We start from the raw sequence: 21,407 nt of genomic DNA, 5'->3' as shown, positions 1-21,407 counted from the left end.
GGGGGCTTTGGAGCAAAGATGGGCCTCTCGCCTCGCCAACTATGATTTCTCTGTAAAATATCGTGCTGGACGTACTAATGACAATGCTGATGCTTTATCCAGGCTTCCCACAGAGACAGCTCCTGATGATGTGCGAGATGCTTGGGAAGATGTAGAAATGCCGGCCTTCTACCATAAGTTTGCTCAACAGGATCAGGCTCGGGCTACCAGTAACAGAGCTGCAGTTCCTTCACCCTCCAGTAGGCCTGAACTCAAAGAAGAAAGGTGGGTGAAACTACAGTCTGAAAGTAGAGTGCTGGGTGAATTGTTGGACTTCATCACCAGTGGCAGAACCCCTGAGAGGATTCGGCGTAAGAGTACAGATCCTGAGCTCATCAAACTGTGGAGACAGCGCCATCAGCTCTTCATACAAAAGGGCCTGTTGCTGCGGAGAAGCCTAGACCCAGTGTCCAACGAGAGGGTGCATCAGATTCTCATACCCCGACGAGATGCAGGTATGGTGTTGGAGATGTACCACAATCAATCCGGTCACTTTGGGGTCCAAAAGACTGAGGCAAATATCCGCCAGCGGTTTTACTGGGTGGGCATGCGAGAAGACATGGAGAAGTGGTGTCGAGAGTGTGTAGCCTGTACCTTGAAACGAGGTGAACACCATGATTAGAGGGCACCACTGAGACCCATTGTAAGTACTCGTCCTCTTGAACTTGTCGCCATCGACCATGTGAAGTTGGAACCTAGTCGCTCAGGGTATGTGTACGCTATGACTATTATTGACCATTTCACTAAGTTTGTTGTAGCGGTGCCTGTGAGAGACCAGACGGCCAAGACTACAGCCGAACTGTTCTGGAAACACTTCCTCCTGCCCTACGGTTGTCCAGAAAAGATCCTCACCGATCAAGGTCCTGCTTTTGAGTCCCATCTGTTCCATGAACTGTGCCGCCTGCACAACTGTAAGAAGATCCGGACGACGGCCTACCATCCGCAAGGTAATGGATTGTGTGAAAAAATGAATCAGACCTTGATAGAGATGCTGAGGACCGTGCCTCCTGAAACCAGGGGAGATTGGCCTAATCTGTTGCCACAGCTCATGTTCACATACAATCATACCATACACTGTTCCACCGGGTATACCCCCTTCTATTTGATGTTTGGGCGCCAAGGGTTATTGCCTGCTGACCACTCCTTGGACGTACTCGTACCTGATTGCATCAACCCATTACCTAATACCGACTGGGTTGCTGAACACCAAAGGCGATTGAATACGGCCCAAGCTATTGTTCAGGAACGTATGGACTATGCTAGAGACCGGCAGCAGAGAGACTATGACCAAGCAGCCCATGCAGAACCCTTGACAATAGGGGCTGTGGTATGGTTAAAAAATAACCGCCGCACCAGTAAACTGGACAGTAAATGGGAACAAAGTCCCTATGTTGTCACTGCAATCCCAAATGTTGGAACTCACACTTATGAGATCACCCGGGAAGGCAGGGGATCCCAAATTGTACACTGAAACCGGTTAAAGCTCTGCCTGACACCAGAACCCAGTGCCGAGAGTTCTATCTCTGAACCCCCTGTGTCAGAGTCATCAATACGGCCCGAGGATCCTATGCAGGCTGTCCGTGATCTAAGGTATGACGCTGATCCCATGCATTGGCTTCTGACACCATGGTTGAACTTGTTGGTGCCCGCTCCGGCACCTACTGTACCTTCACTTCCAGAAGAGCCGGTTCAAGATGCCCCGGATCCAGCTCCCCCTCTAGTGGATCCTGTTGTTCCTGTTGTTCCTGTTGTTCCAGTTGTTCCTGACCAAGGTCTCACGGATGGAGATCCTCCTGTTGCTCCTCTCTCTTCTACCTCGTTGCTAAGGGAAGAGGAGACCCCTGTGTTGAGAAGGTCCACCCGGATAACCAGGGGACGTCCGCCAGTCCATTTAGGAGACTTTGACTATGCTGGTGGTGTCTCCCCCCGAACAGTTGTTAATAGAAATAGCCTGCTTGACGTTTGTACGCAAGAATGGACTCCTCCACGTGAGCCCTTGCCTGTTCTATACCCACGGGGAAACCCTGTGTAGTTCCTTATTATACTTCAGTCAAGGAAAAAAATAGACTAACCTGGTTCACCTTAAGTCCGCTGTGCCAGGTCAGCGGCCGTGCCTAAGAAGAAAGAAGACGCCCCTTCTTCTCGCGTCATTTATTGCAAATGTTATATTTTGTGTGAAATCGTTGTTTATTATATTTATAATGCCATGTTTAACTTATGCATCAGCTTATGTTGGTTCAGGCATGTGTGTGAGTACGAGGCCTTACTCACGTTAAAGTCTGGGGGTGTGCAGCATACGGGTAGGCTACCCGACACTGCTAGATTTGAGTGTGTAGTTCCCTTTAAGCCAGTCAGGCCGGTTACCGGCAATCCTTATAACGGCCAGCAGAGGGAGCCCCCAGTTCAGTATAAATAGGCTAGGGCCTAGCTCAGGAAGGTAGAAGTTTCCAGACTCAGTGCAGAGAGGATTCCCTCCTGAGTCCATGCATAGAAGTCAGAAGGGCATAGCTAATCAGCCTGAAGACACAGAATACCACAGAGGCCGATCAGATAAAGCAAGAGGTACTCAAGACAGCAGAGGAGGTACTAGATAAGGACAGCTTCAAGGGTACGCCAGATAAAGGGCATTAGACCTTGGAGAGAAAGTCACATGTAGCAGGACCAGTCAGGAATATTGTGCAAGCCGCCTGTACTGCATCTCCTGTAATCAACACTCTGTATAATGCCTTGCTAAGACCGGCCATCCTGTACTCCCAAGAACCAGCTGTATTCACTGATATTCAGTAAAAGTTCCAGTTTTGTTGGCTATCCTGTGCTTGCTTCATTCTTCTACAATACCATACACGGCGTGTCACCGTTTAATTGACACTGGCGTCACGAACTTTTAAATACCTGCCTGTTCCAGTATTTGCCCCAATTGAAGACGACAGTGGATCCCAGGTTAGTGGTCAATCTGCACTACAAAGCCCAGCATACACTACTGACCCCCTGGGACACTGCACCCCTCCCACAAATGCAGGCTGACTAATCAGCCTTACCAACATATATATATATATATATATATATATATACAGAAGATGCAAAATGGATATATATACAGAGGGGATAAAATGGATATACAGTGCTGCCCATAATTATTCATACCCCTGGCAAATTTTGACTTAAAGTTACTTTTATTCAACCAGCAAGTAATTTTTTTACGGGAAATGAAATAGGTGTCTCCCAAAAGATAATAAGACGATGTACAAGAGGCATTATTGTGGAAAAAAAACATTTCTCAGCTTTTATTTACATTTGAGCAAAAAATACAAGGTGTTCCGCACTGTGGAAAATCTCTGAGGATCATCACAAAGGCCATCCTGGTATATCTGGGCTCTGTTGGTGGCAATGTCTCAAGGCAGACAATCCAACGGACACTGCACAATGCAGACCAAGGAGGCCGCCACTTCTGCAGATAAGGCACACAAAAGCTTGCTTGGCCTTTGCAAAAGCTCATCTGGACAAAGAAATAGATTTCTGGTCTTCTGTGTTATGGTCAGATGAAACAAAAATTGAATTGTTTGGTCACATTGATGTTTCCTTCATTTGGTGTAAAAAAGCAGAACTCTTCAACCCAAAGAACACCATCCCCACTGTCAAACATGGTGGTGGGAACCTAATGCTTTGGGGGTGTTTTTCAGCCAATGGACCAGGGAACCTAATCACAGTAAACAGCACCATGAAAAAAGAGCAATACATGAGGATTCTAAATGACAACATCAGGCAGTCTGCAGAGAAACTTGGCCTTGGGCACAAGTGGACATTTCAGCATGACAATGACCCAAAACACACAGCAAAAGTGGCGAAGAAATGGTTAGCAAACAACAACATTAACGTTTTGGAGTGGCCCAGCCAGAGTCCAGACTTAAATCCAAAGTTTTGGCGCCCAATATGTTAATACCAAGCATCAGTACAGACATATAGTGGGTGAGGGCTCGGGGGGGACCCCAATTCAAAGTTTGCCTTGGGGCCCATAGAACTCTAGTTACGCCACTGGCTTAGGTATTTGTTTTCTGGTGTCTGCTTTGTACCAACCCGTCTCTATTTAATAGATTCTGACTCTCAGAAGCCTGTCCTGTGCCTGTTTACTACTTATACCCTCTGCTGCCATCCATGACTTTGGACATTATCTGGTGAGTATATCTCGCATTTGCAAGTACTTAGCATACTCTGGCCTGTTACTGACTCGTTGTTTCCCTATTCCTTTGGAGCAGGCATCCTCAAACTGCGGCCCTCCAGCTGTTGCAAAACTACAATTCTCAGCATGCGAGAACAGCCTACAGGTATCAGCCAAAAGCAGGGCATTGTGGGAGTTGAAGTTTTACAAAAGCTAGAGGGCCGCCGTTTAAGGATGCCTGCTTTTAAGCCTTGCACTGGGTTTGTGACCCCCCCCCCCCGGGTCAGCTGTCACCCACACCAAAACTACTCCAATTAGCGGTCTGGTTGTTTACTGCCATAACATGCCCGTTGTACATTCTGAATATACTGTATAATGCCCCGTTGTGCCCTTTACTATGTATAATAATGCCTATTATGTCTCTTTATTATATAGTAATGGCCCTCGCGCCCCCCTCAATACATAGTTATACCCCACTGTACCCCCTTAGAATAGAGTGATGCCTCTTCTGCCCTTTTAAACGGAATCTGTCACCATGAAATGCAGTGCAAACTGCAGGCAGTATGATATAGACCAGGGTATGCTTAGCAGATTAATATACAGTTTTGTTAGTAAAGATTTAGTAAAACTTGTATTTAATACAATATATTTAAACTTCTGGTTTTTCTGGCTTCAGTTGTACACAGGGGCCATCTTATAAGTGTGTGTACAGAGAAATCTGTAAGTTACTGATAGTTGTTCATGAAGGCTGTCTTACATTCAGAAAGGAATTTTGATTTGCTTTGTGCTTTCCGCATCTGTACTGTATGTCCGTTCCGCAAAAAGATAGAACATATCCTATACTTGGCTTCAGAATCTGGACCACTGGCCTATTAAAATCAATGTGTCTGCAAAAAATAAAAAATAACAATGCAACACAGACATCACATGGACATCATCTGTATTTTGTAGATCCACGTTTTCCAAAATGCATACGGTCGTGTTAATGAGGACTAAGGGTACTTTCACACTAGCGTTTTTCTTTTCTGGCACTGAGTTCCGTCAAAAGGACGCAATGCCGGAAAAGAACTGATCAGGTATATCCCCATGCATTCTGAATAGAGAGCATTCCGTTCAGGATGCATAAGGATGTCTTCCGTTCTGTCATTTTGACTGATCAGGCAAAAGATAAAACCGTAGCATGCTACTGTTTTATCTCCGGCGAAAAAGACTGAAGACTTGCCTGAATGTCGGATCCGTCAATTTTTTCCATAGGAATGTATTAGTGCCAGATCCGAAATTTAAAATACCGGAATGCCGGATCCGCCCTTCCTGTCTGCGCATGCGCAGAGCAAAAAAAAGGTGAAAAAATAAATGCCGGATCCGTTTTGCCGGATGACATCGGCATTTCAATGCATTTTTCTGACTGATCTGGCATTTTTAAGACTGATCAGAAACCTGATCAGTCTTACTAATGCCATCAGTTGGAATAAGTTTTGCTGGATCCGGTGTGAGTTGTCAACTTTGCTCGTAAGTCAGAAGGAAGAGAGCTCAAACCAGTTGTCCAGGATTTTAATACTGAAGGCCATCAATATCAGATCGCCGGGGCTCCGACTAGCTGCACTTCCTCCACTTAGCTGTTACCTAGTACACAGATCCGTCCATTGTGCAGTGGACAGAGTTGGTATCTTCAATGCTGCTTCCGTTGAAGTGAAAAGAAGCAGCACTGCAGTTACCAGCTTTGTGCACTACACAATGGACAGAGCTGTATAGTTACGCTGCCAACCTTTTAGGCAGGTGCTGGAAGGTAACTGTTGATTGGCAGGGTTGCTGGGCGTCGGACCTTTGCCAATCTGATATTGATGGCCTATCCTGAGATTCTCCAGATTGATGGCCTATCCAATCAATCTCTAAATCCTTGACAACTCCTTTGAAGAAGGCCTTGTTTATGTGTCGCTGTCTAATGTATCCTACACAGACCATGTATGATAGCAGAAATGGTGTGTGCTGCTGTACTGAATATCCACAGAGGTGCAGAATGGATCCATAGCAGATTATGGGCACCGTACTACATATCTCTACAATATGGAAAATGTATGTAAAATTAACAAACAAAATCCCAAAATAGATTTGGATAGAAGCGCCTCTGGATTTTATAACACTGGCAGTAAATATTATAAAAATGTATTGTTTCAGTGTTTGCACCCTCTGGTGGCCATATTGAGCAACACATTTCGAAATACTATAAAAATAGATGAAGCTAGGTAATAAATGACAACTTCATGTTTGTTTCAATCTATTTATAACTGATAGACATTATGAACTTAAAGGGGTTTTCTGGGAATTAAGAAAATAAAATTACTGAAAATACTTAACTATTACTTTATAATAAATATATTCCCAAATACCTTTCATTAGTTATAATGACTTGTTTTGTCTAGGGAACAATCATTAGGAGAAATAAAATGGCCGCTGTTCTATTAGTACACACAAAACCAGGGGCATAGCTAAAGGCTTATGTGTCCTGATGCAACAGTCCAGTTTGGGGCCCCCTCCCCTCAGTACTTTGTTGCTAGGGGCCTTCATGCTGCCAGAGGCAAAAATTGAAAGGGCACTCGCCCTCATGCCAAATTCTTGACCTAACCCCTTCTCTCCAGCCAGAGGTGTAACTTGACCACCATGCACTTTCTATAATATTGGTGTCTTCTTATGTGGCACAAGGGTCTTTGGCCCCCCTCAGGCTCCTGGGTCCGGTAGCGACTGCTACCTCTGTTCCCTCTATAGCTACGCCCCTGCACAAAACCTGTCCTAATCTCAAAGCAGCTCAAGTTATTTCATAGCACTGAGCTAAAGAGCTGCCTCATCCTCCTCTCTGCTCTGCTGTCTGGGATTGTGACACTGAATACAGATAAGATCTTCAGCTGAATCTCTGCTCTGCTGTCTGGGATTGTAATATTGAATACAGATAAGATTGTCAGCTGAATCTCATTAACACACCACCACCCTCCTCTCTGTACTTTATTTCTCCTCATGAACTTCATTCCTACAGAGATTCAGCTAAAGATCTTATCAGCTGTATTCAGTATCATAATCCCTGACAAGTAGAACATAGAGGAGGATGAGGCAGCTCTTTAGCTCAGTGTTCTGAAGTAACTTGTCCTGCTGTATTATTAGAACAGGTTTTGTGTGCACCAGTAGGAAGGCGGCCATTTTGTTTTTCCTGATGATCGATGATTGTTTATTTTTCCTGATGATGAAGTAATATTTAAGTATTTTTAGTAGTTATTTTCTTAATTCTCAGAGAACCCCTACTTGCACAATAATATTCAAAAATTATTGACACTCACTTCTAAAATAAATAATATTGACAAATACAAGCAATTACCAACAATGAAAGGTTCTCTATAAATTTACTCCCCAAAACTGATGCTGGTCAGACCTTCACTATCACTTGTATGGAAGTTACAGAAACTGCATCTGCTCCATAGTCCCAAACAGCAAGAAGGTGATACTCATTCAAATATTTAACTCAGGTTACTCAAGCTGGAATATGCGTATATATATATATATATATATATATATATATATATATTAATAGAGAGAGAGAGCGAGAGAGAGAGAGGAGTATCAACTTGTCTTACAAATGAATTGATAGAGTAGAGTGCCTTGAAAAAGTATTCATACCACCTTTCTACATTTTTTTCAGTTTACACTCACAAACGTAAATGTATTTTATTGGGATTTTATGTTATAGACCAGCGGTGGCCAACCCGTGGCTCTTGAGCCGCATGCGGCTCTTTGCTTCTTCAAGTGCGGCTCTAGCTGTGGAGCCGAGAAGAAGTCATGCCGGCTCACTCTTCACCCCATGCTCAGTTCTCTTTTCCTGATTGGGCACTGTTGATACTTTGCAGCTCCAGCTCACTCTCCACAATGTCCTGATTCACACAGTGTGAGAAAGTAGTACGTGGAGATACGCACTATGACCAGACGTTGTGCTCATCAGGTCACAGTGGAGAGCGTGTCAGACCTGCAGAGTAGCAGGTGCCCGAGCAGGAGTCCAGTGTCTGATCAGAAGAGGGAAGAGATTTTTTTTTTAATTATAGAACTGAACATGGGGGTCATATCTAAGCATGGAAGGTTCTGATCTGAGCATGGGGGGTCCTAATCTGGGCAATGGGGGTCAGATCTGAGCATGTGGGGGGGGTCAGATCTAAGCATGGGTTGGTCAGGTCTGAGCATGGGTTGGTCAGGCCTGAGAAGGGGGATCTGAGCATGGGGGGGGATCTGAGCACTGAGGGTCTGACACTGGGAGTGTAATTTGTGCAGGGGTCTGATGAGGTTTGGGGATCTTATTTTAGGTCAGATGAGGATTGGGGATCTAATTTAGGAGTCTGATCTGAGGTCTGCTAAAAATATATACTTTGCTAATGAAAAATAAGAAAAAAATATTTTATCAGACCTCAGATCAGAGGAAAAATATATGTTTTCCTCTTATTTTTCTTTGTTAAAATCTAGGTGTATCTTGTAGGGTAAACAATGCAGTGACTTGTGTGTAAATGTATAGCTTGTGGCTTCTGGTAGTCAGACATTTTTTGGGGGGCTCTTTGTGTTGGCCACCCCTGTTGGAGACCAACACAAAGTAGCAATTATGTGTGAAATGAAAATAAAATAAAACATGGTTTTCAAACATTTTTATAAATAAAAATGTGGAGATTGTGGCATTCACTTGTATTTAGCCCCCCCTGTGTCAATAATTTGTAGAACCACCTTTCACTGCAATTACAGCTGCAAGTCTATTGGGGTATGTCTCTACCAGCTTTGCACATCTAGAGGCTGACATTTTTGCCCATTCTACTTTTCAAAATAGCTCAAGCACTCAGATTGGATGGAGAGTGTCTGTGAACAGCAATTTTCACACATGCATTGGCCACCATAGACATAATTTTCACACATGGATTGGCCACCATAGAGTCCAGATCTTAACCCCATTGAGAATCATTTTTTTATTTTTTGCTGGCGACTTTTTTTTGGACAGGCAGTGTATATACATTTTGCCCCCTCTGTATATACATATACAGTATATATATATATACAGTACAGACCAAAAGTTTGGACACACCTTCTCATTCAAAGAGTTTTCTTTATTTTCATGTCTATGAAAATTGTAGATTCACACTGAAGGCATCAGAACTATGAATTAACTCATGTGGAATTATATACATAACAAAAAAGTGTGAAACAACTGAAAATATGTCATATTCTAGGCTCTTCAAAGTAGCCACCTTTTGCTTTGATTACTGCTTTGCACACTCTTGGCATTCTCTTGATGAGCTTCAAGAGGTAGTCACCTGAAATGGTTTTCACTTCACAGGTGTGCCCTGTCAGGTTTAATGAGTGGGATTTCTTGCCTTATAAATGGGGTTGGGACCATCAGTTGTGTTGTGGAGAAGTCAGGTGGATACACAGCTGATAGTCCCACTGAATAGACTGTTAGAATTTGTATTATGGCAAGAAAAAATCAGCTAAGTAAAGAAAAACAAGTGGCCATCATTACTTTAAGAAATGAAGGTCAGTCAGTCCGAAAAATTGGGAAAACTTTGAAAGTGTCCCCAAGTGCAGTCACAAAAACCATCAAGCGCTACAAAGAAACTGGCTCACATGCGTACCGCCCCAGGAAAGGAAGACCTAGAGTCACCTCTGCTGCGGAGGATAAGTTCATCCGAGTCACCAGCCTCAGAAATCGTAGGTTAACAGCAGCTCAGATTAGAGACCAGGTCAATACCACACAGAGTTCTAGCAGCAGACACATCTCAAGAACAACTGTTAAGAGGAGATTGTGTGAATCATGCCTTCATGGTAGAATATCTGCTAGGAAACCACTGCTAAGTACAGGCAACAAGCAGAAGAGACTTGTTTGGGCTAAAGAACACAAGGAATGGACATTAGACCAGTAGAAATCTGTGCTTTGGTCTGATGAGTGCAAATTTGAGATCTTTGGTTCCAACCACCGTGTCTTTGTGCGACGCAGAAAAGGTGAACGGATGGACTCTACATGCCTGGTTCCCACCGTAAAGCATAGAGGAGGAGGTGTGATGGTGTGGGGGTGCTTTGCTGGTGACACTGTTGGGGATTTATTCAAAATTGAAGGCATACTGAACCAGCATGGCTACCACAGCATCTTGCAGCGGCATGCTATTCCATCCGGTTTGCGTTTAGTTGGACCATCATTTATTTTTCAACAGGACAATGACCCCAAACACACCTCTAGGCTGTGTAAGGGCTATTTGACCATTAAGGAGAGTTATGGGGTGCTGCGCCAGATGATCTGGCCTCCACAGTCACCAGACCTGAACCCAATCGAGATGGTTTGGGGTGAGCTGGACCGCAGAGTGAAGGCAAAAGGGCCACCAAGTGCTAAGCATCTCTGGGAACTCCTTCAAGACTGTTGGAAGACCATTTCAGGTGACTACCTCTTGAAGCTCACCAAGAGAATGCCAAGAGTGGGCAAAGCAGTAATCAAAGCAAAAGGTGGCTACTTTGAAGAACCTAGAATATGACATATTTTCAGTTGTTTCACACATTTTTGTTATGTATATAATTCCACATGTGCTAATTTATAGTTTTGATGCCTTCAGTGTGAATCTATAATTTTCATAGTCATGAAAATAAAGAAAACTCTATGAATAAGAAGGTGTGTCCAAACTTTTGGTCTGTACTGTATATGTATATATATATATATATATATATATATATATTCAATTTTCCCCCCTGTATATATATCCATTTGCCCAAAATGTATATATTCAATTTTCCACCCTGTATTTATATCCATTTTGCCCCCTCTTTATAGAAATTCCATTTTGCCCCCTGTAACAGGGGGCAAAATGGAATATCTATAAAGAGGGGGCAAAATGGATATACTGTATATACAGGGGGCAAAATGGAATATATACAGAGGGGGCAAAATGGATATATATACAGAGGGGGCAAAATGGATATATATACAGGGCAGGGGGCAAAATGGATACATATATACAGAAGGGGCAAAATCTATATATATATATATATATATATATATATACAGAGGGGACAAAATGGATATATATATATATATATATATATATGCGGCAAAATGGAATAAATACAGAGGGGGCAAAATGAAATATATACAGAGGGGGCAAAATGAAATATATACAGAGGGGGCAAAATGATATATATACAGAGGGGGCAAAATGAAATATATACAGAGGGGGAAAAATGAAATATATACAGAGGGGGCAAAATGAAATATATACAGAGGGGGCAAAATGATATATATATATAAAGAGGGGGCAAAAAATGGAATATATATATAGAGGGGGCAAAAAAATTGAATATATACAGTGAGAGAAGGGGCAAAAAATTAAATATATACAAGGGGAAAAATGGAATATATACAGAGGGGGCAAAATATATTATATACGGTGAGAGTTTTTCACATTTTAACTGAGTACCTTTACATGTGGAGTACCCTCCGCTGAATGTGCCCGAATTTTTATTTTCTTGAAAGATCCCTCGTCTGCCCCACTGTGATCCCCCAAAGTTTTGGCGCCCAATATGTTAATACCGTACAGTTCTATAGTGGGTGAGGGCTCGGGGAAGGGGGGGGGGCCCAATTCAAAGTTTGCCCTGGGGCCCATAGAACTCTAGTTACGCCACTGGCTTAGGTGTTTGTTTTCTGGTGTCTGCTTTGTACCAACCCGTCTCTATTTACTAAATTCTGACTCTCAGATGCCTGTCCTGTGCCTGTTTACTACTGAGACCCTCTGCTGCCATCCATGACTTTGGACATTATTTGGACAGTATTTCTCGTATTTGCAAGTACTTAACTTACTCTGGCCTGTTACTGACTACTTGTTTCTCTATTCCTTTGGAGCTTTGCACTGGGTTTGTGACCCCCCCCCTCCCCCCCCTGGGTCAGCTGTCACACACAAGACTACTCCAAGTAGCGGTCTGGTGGCTTACTGCCATAACATGACCGTTGTGCATTCTGAATATACTGTATAATGCCCCGTTGTGCCCTTTACTATGTATAATAATGTCCATTATGTCCCTTTATTATATAGTAATGGCCCTCGCGCCCCCCTCAATACATAGTTATACCCCACTGTACCCCCTTAGAATAGAGTGATGCCTCTTCTACCCTTTTGAACGGAATCTGTCACCATGAAATGCAGCGCAAACTGCAGGCAGTATGATATAGACCAGGGTATGCTTAGCAGATTAATATACAGTTTTGTGAGTAAAGATTTAGTAAAACTTGTATTTAATACAATATATTTAAACTTATGGTTTTTCTGGCTTCAGTTGTACACAGGGGCCATCTTATAAGTGTGTGTACAGAGAAATCTGTAAGTTACTGATAGTTGTTCATGAAGGCAGTCTTAAGTTCAGAAAGGAATTTTGATTTGCTGTGTGCTTTCCGCATCTGTCCTGTATGTCCGTTCTGCAAAAAGATAGAACATATCCTATACTTGGCTTCAGAATCTGGACCACTGGCCTATTGAAATCAATGTGTCTGCAAAAAATAAAAATAAACGATGTAACACAGACGTCACATGGACATCATCTGTATTTTGTAGATCCACGTTTTCCAAAATGCATACGGTCGTGTTAATGAGGACTATTTCTGAAATTTTGCTTCTGTGAGTTGTCAACTTTGCTCGTGAGTCAGAAGAAAGAGAGCTTAAAGCAGTTATCCATCATTTTAATACTGAAGGCCATCAATATCAGATCCCTGGGGCTCCGACTAGCTGCACTTCCTCCACTTAGCTGTTACCTAGTACACAGATCCGTCCATTGTGCAGTGGACAGAGTTGGTATCTTCAATGCTGCTTCCGTTGACGTGAAAAGAAGCAGCACTGCAGTTACCAGCTTTGTCCACTACACAATGGACCGAGCTGTGTAGTTACGCTGCCAACCTTTTAGGCAGGTGCTGGAAGGTAACTGTTGATTGGCAGGGTTGCTGGGCTTCGGACCTTTGCCAATCTGATATTGATGGCCTATGCTGAGATTTGGCAATCAATCTCTAAATCCTTGATAGCTTTTTTGAAGAAGGCCTTGTTTATGTGTCGCTGTCTAATGTATCCTACACAGACAATGAATGATAGCAGAAGTGGTGTGTACTGCTGTACTGAATATCCACAGAGGTGCAGAATGGATCCATAGGAGATTATGGGCACCGTACTACATATCTCTACAATATGGAAAATGTATGTAAAATTAACAAACAAAATCCCAAAATAGATTTGGATAGAAGCGCCTCTGGATTTTATAACACTGGCAGTAAATATTATAAAAATGCATTGTTTTAGTGTAGGAGTATAGTGCCAGAAGAAACCTGCAATTTTATGTTATCATTTTGCACCCTCTGGTGGCCATATTGAGCAATACATTTTGAAATAATGAAAATACTATACAAATAAATGACAACTTCATGTTTGTTTCAATCTATTCATAACTGATAGACATTATGAACTTAAAGGGGTTTTCTGGGAATTAAAAAAATTAAATTACTGAAAATACTTAACTATTACTTTATAATAAATATATTCCCAAATACCTTTCATTAGTTATAATGACTTGTTTTGTCTAGGTAACAATCATTAGGAGAAATAAAATGGCCGCTGTTCTATTAGTACACACAAAACCAGGGGCATAGATAAAGACTTATGTGCCCTGATGCAAGAGTCCACCTTGGGCCCCCCTCCACTCAGTGCTTTGTTGCTAGGGGCCTTCATGCTGCCAGAGGCAAAAATTGAAAGGGCACTCGCCCCCATGCCAAATTTTGGACCTAACCCCCTTCTCTCCAGCCAGAGGTGTAACTTGACCAGCATGCACTTTCTATAATATTGGTGTCTTCTTATGTGGCACAAGGGTCTTTGGCCCCCCATAGGCTCCTGGGCCCATAAGTGACTGCTACCTCTGTTCCCTCTATAGCTACGCCCCTGCACAAAACCTGTCCTAATCTCAAAGTAGCACAAGTTACTTCATAACACTGAGCTAAAGAGCTGCCTCATCCTCCTCTCTGCTGTCTGGGATTTTGATACTGAATACAGATAAGATCTTCAGCTGAATCTCATTACCACACCACCTCCTTCCTCTCTGTACTTTATTTTTCCTCATGAACTCCATTCCTACAGAGATTAAGCTAAAGATCTAATCAGCTGTATTTAGTATTATAATCCCTAGAGTATAGCATAAAGGAGGATGAGGCAGCTCTTTTACTCAGTGTTCTGAAGTAACTTGCCCTGCTGTATTATTAGGACAGTTTTTGTGTGCACGAATAGGACGGCGGCCATTTTTCCTGATGATTGATGATTGTTTATTTTTCCTGATGATAAAGTAATATTTAAGAACTTTTTGTAATGTTATTTTCTTAAAGAGGACCTTTCACTAGAATAAAAAATCTAAACTAACTATACAGACATGGAGAGCGGCGCCCGGGGATCTCCCTGCACTTACTATTATCCCTGGGCGCCGCTCCGTTCTCCCGGTATAGCTCCTGGTATATTCATATGTTAGGCTCCACCCAGTTGAACCTGTCGGCGTCTCATTCTCTCATTCTGTAGCGCTGGCCAATCGCAGCGCTCAGCTCATAGCCTGAGAGAAAAAAAAAACTCTCAGGCTATGAGCTGAGCGCTGCGATTGACCAGCGCTACAGCATGGGAGAAGGAGACGCCGGCAGGTTCCACTGGGTGGAGCCTAACATATGAAGATACCGGAGCCTATACCGGGAGAACGGAGCGGGGCCCAGGGATAACAGTAAGTGCAGGGAGATCCCTGGGCGCCGCTCTCCATGTCTGTATAGTCAGTTTAGATTTTTTATTCTAGTGAAAGGTCCTCTTTAATTCCCAGAGAACCCTTAATATTATTCAAACATCATTGACACTCACTTCTAAAATAAATAATATTGACAAATACAAGCAATTACCAACAAGGTTCTCTATAAATTTACTCCCCAAAACTGATGCTGGTCAGACCTTTATCACTTGTATGGAAGTTATAGAAACAGCATCTGCTCCATAGTCCCAAACAGCAAGAAGGTGATACTCATTAAAATATTTAACTCCGGTTACTCAAGCTGGAATATATATATAAATATATATATATATATATAGAGAGAGAGAGAGAGAGAGAGAGAGAGAATCAGCTTATCTTACAAATTAATTGATATAGAATATAGTGCCTTGAAAAAGTATTCATACCCCCTTTCTACATTTTTTCATATTACACTCACAAACTCAAATGTATTATATTGGGATTTTATGTTATAGACCAACACAAAGTAGCAATTATGTGTGAAATGAAAACAAAATGAAACATGGTTTTTAAAAAAATTTATAAACAAAATCTGGAAAGTGTGGCATGCTCTTGTATTTAGCCCCCTGTGTCAATAATTTGTAGGACCAATTACAGCTGCAAGTCTTTTGGGGTATGTCTCTACCAGCTTTGCACATCTAGAGGCTGACATTTTTGCCCCTTCTTCTTTGCAAAATAGCTCAAGCTCAATCAGATTGGATGGAGAGTGTCTGTGAACAGCAATTTTCAAGTATTGCCACATATTCTAAATGGAATTTAGGTCTGAGCTTTGACTGGGCCATTCTAACACACAAATATGCTTTGATCTAAACCATTCCATTGTAGCTCTGGCTATATGCTTAGGGCTGTTGCCCTGCTGCAAGGTGGACCTTCACACCAGTCTGAAGTCTTTTGCAGCTTCTACCAGGTTTTTGTCCAGGATTGCCCTGTATTTAAATCACAGAAAAAAATGCACCAAACGGATATGCCACTGACTATACTAGCTAGTCATACAAGCAGATATTAAAAGCTGAGACTTTTGCCAATATATTCCTGTCAGGAACATATCGGAGCCCATCATGCACCACGTCAGGGTCTCTCAGCATGACAAGGGTCTTACCACTACGCTAACTATGGTGTGAACACGGTCTGAAGGTGAGGAAATCCAGCTCACAGCCAAGCTTCCACACAACCGCATAGCAGGACAGCTAATGCAATGTGAATAAAGCAAGACTAAGCCACACCCATATCAGACCATGTGATGGAGATTACCAGGTGCAAAAGAATGTTTAAATGCCAGGTAAAGGCACATTCAATACATATAAAACAAAATCACAGAAATATAGTGGCAAATATGGGGGAACTGCTCAAACCCCAAACACTGTACCGTTTGTGTAGGATGCCTATGTGGTGCATGTGGACCGCGCCGGCATCCTCCATTGTACGCCTTTTTTGCTGGGGATGGTCGTTTGCTGCGGTGGGACTGCTCCCCCAATGAGAAACACGCTACAGTGTTTGGGGTTTTGTGCAGTTCCCCCATATTTGCCACTATATTTCTGTGATTTTGCCCTGTATTTAGCTCCATCCATCATTTCATCAACTCTGACCAGCTTCTCTGTCCCTTCTGAAGAAAAGCAGCCTCACAGCATGATACTGCCACCACCATGTTCACAGTGGGAATGGTGTGTTCAGGGTGATGTGCAGTGTTAGTTTTCCACCACACATAGTATTTCGCATTTAGGCCAAATAGTCTTATATTTTGTCTCATCTGAGCAGAGCTCCTTCTTCCACATGTTTACTTTATCCCCTACATGGCTAATGGCAAACTGCAAACTGGACTTTTATGGTTTACTTTCTGCTTGCCACTCTTCCATAAAGGCCAGATTTGTGGAGCACATGCCTAATAGTTGTCTTGTGGACAGATTCTTCCACCTCAGCTATAGATCTGTGCAGCTCCTCCACAGTGACCATGAGCCTCTAGGCTGCTTCTCTATGTAGTACTCTCCTTGCCGGGGCTGTCAGTTTAGGTGGATAGCCATGTGTTGGTGGGTTTAAAGTTATGCCATACTCCTTCCATTTTGGATTGAACAGTGCTCCATGAGATGTTAAGAGCTAGGGATATTTTTTTATAACATAACCATGCTTTACACTTCTCCACAACTTAAACCCTTAACTGTCTGGCGTGTTCCTTGTTTTTAATGATGCTGTTTGATCACTAATGTTCTCTAACAAACCTCTGAGGTCTTCATAGGACAGCTGTAGTTATATCAGACTACATACAAATATCCACCCAACATTTTTCAGATTTTTATTTATTAAAAATTATGAAAATTATGCATCATTTTCTTTTCACTTCACACATACTTGCGACTTTGTGTTTGTCTATAACATAAAATCACAATAAAATACATTTAATTTTGTGGGTGTACCTTGAAAAAATGTGGAAAAGTTAAAAGGGCTATGAATACTTTTTCCAGACACTGAATTAATAGACTATTGTGAAAACGGTCAATATTGTAGACTCACTTTGGTTTCCTAAGCACTTAAATGGTACGTCAGTTTAGTTCAGTGAGCTACACAATCATGAGGAAAACTGCTGACCTGACAGTTGTCCAGAAGACAAGGAGGGTAAGCTGTAAAAAGTAATTGCTAAAAAAGCTGACCGTTCACTGCTGTATCCGAGCATACTGTATTAATGGAAAGTTGAGTGGTAGAAAAAGTTGCGCAAGCAACATGGATAACAGCAATCTTGAAAGGATTGTCAAGAAAAGGTCATTTAAGAAATTGGGTGAGATTCACAAGGAGTGGACTGTGTATGGGGTCAATGCTTCAAGAGCTGCCACACACAGACATATCTAGGACATGGGCTACAACTGTTGCATTCCTTGTGTCAAGCTACGTTCTCATGACCCAGAGACAACGTTAGAAATGTTAGTGCTCAATAGTCCAAAATCCAGTTTTCAGATTAAAATAAATTTAGCATTTCATGTGGAAATCAAGGTCCCAGAGTCTGGAGGAAGAGTGGAGATGCACAAACTCTACATTGCTTAAGGTCTAGTGTAATGTTTCCACAGTCACAGATAGTTTGGGGAGCAATGTTAGCTGTTGGTGTTTGTCCACTGAGCTCTATCAGATCCAAAGACTGTTAGCTGTCTACCAGGAAATGTTTGAGTTCAAGCTTCCCTCTGCTGGAAAGCTTTATAGAGATGCTGATTTCATTTTCCAGCAGGTCTTGGCACCTGCCCAAACTACCAAAAGTACCAATACTAAATTTAATAACCATCACTGTGCTTGACTGGCCAGCAAACTCATCTGATCTATAGAGAATCTGTAGTATTTTGTCAAGAAGATGATGAGTGACACCAGACCCAACAATGCATATGAGCTGAAGGCCAATATAAAAGCAACCTGTGCTTCCACAACACCTCAGCAGTGCACAGACTGATTGCCTCCAGGCCACACCGCCTTGATGCAGTAATTCATGCAAAAGGAACCCTGAGCAAGTATTGACTGCAAATACTGTACATACTTTACAGTAGACCAATATTTCTGTATTAAAAATGAGTTTTTTAAATTGGTCTTGTATAATATTCTATTTTTCTGAGATATTAACTTTTAGGTTTTCATTAGCTGTAAGCCATAGACATCAACATTAAAATAAATAAACACTTGAAATAGATCACTCTGTGTTGAATTGAATTACTGAAATACATTTTTGGGCACTACAGGGGGCATTAAACTGGCACTACAAGGGGATAGTATAATATACTAGCACTACGCGGGATTATATAGTGGCACATCAGGGAGGAGCATTATATATTATATACTGGCATTATACGTGAAGAGAGCATTTTATACTGGCACTACAGGGGGAGCATTATGTATTGGCACTAGGGATGAGCCGACCGCTGAATGTCCGGGTTCAAGGGGTTTGGTCGAACTTTGTTTCAAAGTACGGTTAGGGTTCTGAACTTGACCTGAACTTGACCCCGAACCACAAACCCCAATGAAGTCAATGGGGACCAGAACTTTGGGGCACTAAAATGGCTGTTAAAAAGTCATAGAACGTGCTGAAGGGCTACAAACGGCTCCAAAGTGGGCGTAAGAGCAGTAATATTGCACTGCAAACAAATGTGAATAGGGAAATGACTTAATATAAAATACTAAAAAATAAAAAATAACAATCTTGAACCAAGAGGCGGAGGTCCAAGTGGAGTAGGAAGTTGAGGAGGCTGTGGACACTGTGTTGTAGGTGGAAGAGGTGGAGGAGGTGGAGAAAGAAGCCAACACTCTTTATGTTTTGTTTAGTTTTTTTCAATGTGTCTATCAATTCTCTGTGTGACCTTTAGCCATTTTTGGGGGTGCGGCCGGTATATTTCTCTACTCTGCCAATATAAGACATAATAATCTTGATCCAGGAGGTGGAGGGCCGAGTGGAGGAGGAGGCGGACGTGGAGGTGGAGGTGGAAGAGACGAAGGAGGCAGAGGAGGAAGCCAGCACTATTTCTGTTAGTTTTTTAGTTTTTTCCATGTGTCCGTTAATTCTGTGTCAGGTTGCTAAGGGCCACTGCGTGACAGTTTGGTGCTTGTATGTCCTGGGTTAAAACTGGGTAAAACATTTCATCCTAGTTTAAGATCTCATAAGTCCCCTATCTGGAGACTATTTAAAAATAATTTTTCTCCTATTACAGTAATACGCCAAAGGGGTGTTCTAAATTTAAAAAAATTGCCACAGTGTCACAGACAAACTCCACAGAAGAAGTTCCTCTCCTACAACAGTTAATAAAAAATAAATAAAAATCATGACATTCACAGACAGAAGAATTTTCCCTCCCACATTAGTTGGATGTCAGTGGAGGAGAAAGTGGATGAGGAGGTACAGGCGGAAGACGTGGCGATGCAGACGTGGCGATGCAGACAGAGAAGGCGGATGTGGCAGTGCAGGTGGACTTGGTGGTGCAGATGGAAGAGGCGGAGGAGGTCACCACCTTTTAAAAAAAAAAAATTATTGGCATGATAACCATGGGAATGATCCTTGTTCCTTCTCCTCTTCCTCCAGTGCCACATTCTCATCCATCAGCACCTGAAGCATTTTTTCAAGGAGAAGCAGCTCAACACTGCACACACATTCCGCATGGGGGCACACTCATTGGTGGTGAAATGGTGCTGTTCCGCAGACCGACTCACCTATATATGCTGCAACTGAAACTGCACCATCGCCTGCTTCTGCTTGCCAGTCTCTCCAGCATGTGCAAGGTGGAGTTCCAGCCGAGCAGCAGTAGGGTGAGAAGGCCGAAAGCATGCACAGACGGCCCTCACTTTCTGCAGCAGCTCTGACATATTGGGGTAATTCTTCAGGAACCCCTGCACCACCAAGTTCAGCACATGTGACAGGCAAGACTAGGCCCAGAGCTGCTATGAGATTCACCTGTTGTTGCACACCTCCAGGCTGAGCTTGAGGCTCAGAGACATCAACCATTGGTCTTTTGTTCCATGCCCACCCACAGCTACTGCGCGGTGTGGAGTCTGTCCCCCCAACATATGAGTTTCAGAATAGCCTGCTGTCGTTTCCCCCTGGCTGTGCTACAGTTCGTGGTGCAGGTGTTGCACTGACGTGACAATGAAGTGGTAGAGGAGGAACCGGAGGAGGAAGCAGAGTAGGATGAGGAGGCAACAGGAGGCACGGGAAACATCCAGCGATCCTCCGTGGCGGTATAACATGCCCCAAACCACTGTCTGCTTCAGGCCCAGCCCCCACTACATTTACCCAGTGGGCAGTTAGGGAGATATAACATCCCTGCCCATACTTACTGGTCTACGTGTCGGTGGTTATGTGGACCTTACCACTGATGGCATTGTGCAGCGCACACCTGATCCACAACTTGTTCATGCACGGAAGGGATGGCCTGCCTGGAAAAGTAGTGGTGGCTGGGAACCATGTAGCGTGGGAGAGCTGCCAACATCACATTTTTTAAACTCTCCTTCTCTATCAGATGGAATGGCAGCATTTCAAAGGCCAGCAATTTTAAAATGTTGGCATTCAGGGCCAGGGCTCACAGGTGGGTAGGGGGTACTTCCTCTTTCTCTCTAGTGTTTGGGGGATGGACAGCAAAACACTTCCATGGGACCGTGTGGAGATGCACGGTGATGGTTGTGGTGGCGTTGCTGGCAGATCCTCTGTTTGTGGGGTGGCAGGTGCCACTGACGCTCCAGAGGGGGAGGAAGAGGCCAAGACTGCAGCAGAAGAGGGAGCAGGAGGAGCCTCTGATCCTTCGGGGTTATTGAGGTGTCTACTCCACTGCAGCTCGTGCTTTGCAGTTAGATGCCAGAACATGCAGGTGGTGCTCAGGTTGAGAAAATGTATGCCTCACTTCAGGCTCTGACTGCATAGCGT

Source organism: Bufo gargarizans, chromosome 3, assembly GCF_014858855.1.
Source record: "Bufo gargarizans isolate SCDJY-AF-19 chromosome 3, ASM1485885v1, whole genome shotgun sequence".
NCBI classification, from domain to species: domain Eukaryota; kingdom Metazoa; phylum Chordata; class Amphibia; order Anura; family Bufonidae; genus Bufo; species Bufo gargarizans.
The sequence above is the reverse complement of the archived record's forward strand: the minus strand, read 5'-3'. Positions refer to the sequence as shown.